Source organism: Excalfactoria chinensis, chromosome 1 (assembly GCF_039878825.1).
Source record: "Excalfactoria chinensis isolate bCotChi1 chromosome 1, bCotChi1.hap2, whole genome shotgun sequence".
Lineage (NCBI taxonomy): Eukaryota > Metazoa > Chordata > Aves > Galliformes > Phasianidae > Excalfactoria > Excalfactoria chinensis.
In genome coordinates, this window is record NC_092825.1 from 76,468,523 (window position 1) to 76,472,025 (window position 3,503).

General features: G+C 55.1%; 1 protein-coding gene across 2 annotated transcripts in view; it reads right to left on the reverse strand.

The window, feature by feature from the left end:
* Positions 1-928, reverse strand: part of VANGL1 (VANGL planar cell polarity protein 1) — a 40,455-nt gene extending 39,527 nt beyond the window's left edge. Inside the window, exon 1 of one of the 2 annotated variants that reach the window (XM_072357727.1) lies at positions 869-928. The gene's annotated coding sequence lies outside the window, so the exon portion shown is untranslated. Of the gene's footprint in view, positions 1-613; positions 705-868 lie in introns of those variants that run through there. The other variant, XM_072357714.1, reaches the window with a different exon arrangement.
* Positions 929-3,503: the final 2,575 nt, after the last annotated feature.

Here is a 3,503-nt window from a genome sequence, read left to right on the forward strand (position 1 = left end):
GTGTCACTTCGCATATTCGCTTTTCATGGCTGGAAAACCCTGCGGTCAAGGCGTTACAGACAAACGGGGAGCCAAAGCGACTCGCTCGCAACCCCGCTGATCCTCCACGCGAGGAACGGGGCTATTTTCCACGGCGGCCACCCGGCGCAGCGAACGGCTTTGCCCTCTGTTGGGCGCGCTCAGCTCCTCACAGCGAGCCGGCAGCGGCAGGGCGCGGGGAAGAAGCTCCGCTCAGCTCCCGTACTCCAAGCAGAGGAATCCCCAGCCGCGAAGCCGCGGACCGGGCATCACCGCTCGGTTGGTCTCCACGAGCGCAGGCAACCGAGCCGGCCACTCTCCGTGCAGCGCGGCCGTGCCGCTCCCGTACCCCGCCGGCGGCGCTCCCAGCGGGCAGCTCCAGCGAGAAGCGCGGCGGACGGGGCCGCCCGGCCGAGCCCGTGCCCTCACCCCCCTCGGCCTCCCCGCCGGGCTCGCGGCCGCCCGCCCCACCGCCCAGCCCCGGAGACGCAGACGGCCGCCGGCAGCCTCTCCCGCCCGGCGGCGGAGTGGCGGCGACGGGAGGGCGGCGGCCCCACGCGGGCACGCAAACACACGGACACGCGGAGCGACCGACCTGCCTCCCGCCGCCGCCCCATGCCGCTCAGCCGGCACCGACCCGCCGCCGTGCCCCGCCGCCTTCCCCCGGCGGCGGCCGCAGTCGCCGCCGCTTTCCGCTTCCTGTGCCCGGCACCGCCCCGTCCCTCCCCCGGCTCCAGCCGCGCGGCCCGGCCCTGCCGGCGGGGAGCGCCCGGTCACGGCTGTACCGCCCTGGGAGCGGCCGCCCCGCTGCGAGCCCCGCTCCACTCCGGGGCCCGGCCTCGCCCCTCACCTGTTGTCGGTGCGGCGTGGAGTCCCGTCCCTCCGCTCGCCCTCCGGCACACCCACGGCCCCGTGTTTCTCTCCCTCTCTGGCCAGACGTACGGCGGAAGGCTGCTGGCTGCGCTGCTCGCTCGGAGAGGTCTGCTGTGAGGAAGGCGCCGTGCCCCAGCGCTGTGGGCCTAGCCCAGCCGCAGGCACCCTGTGCTTCCCAGCCTCACCTTTTCTGTGCCTGCGTGTTGCTCCTTTCTCTAGGACACTCATTTACATATAGGTCTGGGGCCATACAGTGAACTCACAGGTGAGAATCATAGAACAGCATGGACCACAGTGACCATCTGGTTTCAACCCCCTGCTATGTGCAGGGTCACCAACCACCAGACCAGGCTGCCCAGAGCCACATCCAGCCTGGCCTTGAATGCCTCCAGGGATGGGGCATCCACAACCTCCTTGGGCAACCTGTTCCAGTGCATCACCACCCTCTGAGTGAAAAACTTCCTCCTAACATCCAGCCTAAACTTCCTCTGTGAGAATGCACAGAAGAAAGCCAGACCTCCTAGATTCCAGTCCTGCAGCTTGAATTACTCGAGAACAACACCACAGTCAGTGAAATGCAGAAAGCACTGGGGTTACTGTTGTCAGATAGTTTGCACAGCACATTACTGTCTGTTCCAGCCCATGACAGGGCTGGAAGAGACTACTGCCAAGAGATGGTGTCCATCTTGTGTTCTGTATCAACTTGTGCCCAAACCTACCTGAGGCACCAGTGCTCTGCTACATTCCTCCCAACTGCTCTGTGCAATGTCTGGCAGTGGGCTGACAGCTGGCCTTGATCTTGAAAGTCTTTTCCAACCTTAATGATTCTATGACATCGCACTGGGCCCAGCACTGATCCTTCTGCTCCATGACTGCACCGAGCTGTTAGAAAAACACAGGCAAAGAAGGGATGTGCTGATGGGCCCAGGGGCGGATAGTGAGGTGCTGCTACACACTTATCTTTTGTCACATTCAGACCACTGAGACACGAGGAAACATTTGGCAAGAGTCAACTTACTTGTGTGGTGGGATCGCAGTAAAGTGCTATGCTCACAGACATGATATTTTTCAGGATGCCCTGATCTAGCTGTGGATGTCTGGGTTCAGTACTGGGGAGTTCAACTTGATGACCTTTAAAGGTCCTTCCACCTCAAACGACTCTATGATTCTACTGCTCTGTGGCATGCATTTGTATACACGGGACAGATGAAGAGTTAAGACCCTCATATGATGCCAGGCCTGTTTCACAACGTGGCACACAGAAAAGGGATATCACATTCTTCATCCTTTTCTGCAGCTGACTTGCCTATGATCACCAATACCTCTTGATTTGCTCTAAATTTGTCTTCTTACTCCTATTAATACATATATTTATATACACACGCATCATAGAATCCTTACGGTTGGAAAAGACCTGTAAGACCATCCAGTCCAACCACCAACCCACCCTGCCATGCCCACTACCCACATCCCTCAGTGCCACACCAATGTGTTTCCTGAACACCTCCAGGCACAGTGACTGCACCACCTGGCTGGGTGCTGAGAAGTGTACTTTTGGTCATGCATGTAGAACACAAATGATCTTGGATCTGCTTGAATAGGCACCTTCTGTAACACAGATGTTATCCTTATTATAACAAACCCCATTTGTGTCTTGAGCCACTCTGTCTTAAATTTTAGTTTACCGATCATAGTTGATGGCCAGCCAGCTCTCCTGTCAAATAACCTGAATAAACCTCCATGCACTCTCATTAAATCATCTATTCCAAAGGGGTGGGAGTTTCCATGTAACTTTTAATTGTTAGGTTACACTTTTAGGACACATTTGCTTCTTCCCCCTCCCCCCAGTTTCCATTGATCATCAGATTCACTTGCTTTTAAATAAGCCAGACTATATATCATTACATTTTTCTACTGGTCACTTTTGTGTGCCAGATTCTGCCTTGTTTAGAGACACAAACATAGGATATTTTTGTTAAGATACCGAGGCTGAAACTGCTGTAGGTTTTCCTGTCACCTTGGAAACTAGTCTTTGTTTTCCCCAAATCCAAACCCCACCTTCCCCAGCACACGGTGGGCTATTCAGTAACAACAAATAAGTCACAGATCTGCATCTGTCTGTAAAGCTTAACTTGATTCTGCCGCTTCCCACAGCTTACTGAGTAGGCCATTCTCAAGTTAGAGACCACAGAGCTTCCTCACCTAAACTAGGACTTGTGTGCACAATGCTTTGAGATAATAAGAGGCAGCAACTCATCTTGAGTAAGGAACATAAGCCCAAACTGAGCTAGACTAAGAACAAACACTGAGTTACTGATTGAGTTACTGTTCACTCTTACATGGCATCAGCTTGACCCTCCAGCATGGGATGAAGAGGGCTGGATGCCCTTTCACAGGTGCTCTGGGATGATACTGCTTGTATAGCCTATTCAAACAGCGCGTGACCTCACTCTGTGCAACTGACCCCCATCTACCAGCATACATCTGGAGCTTCAGTAAACCTGCAAAAACAGATACGCACAAGGAGCCATAGTTCAGCTTTTATGCTGCAGAAAATCTTGTTTAAGGGAAGAGGAAGGCCAGAGGGACACGAGTACAAAGAAACACCTTCC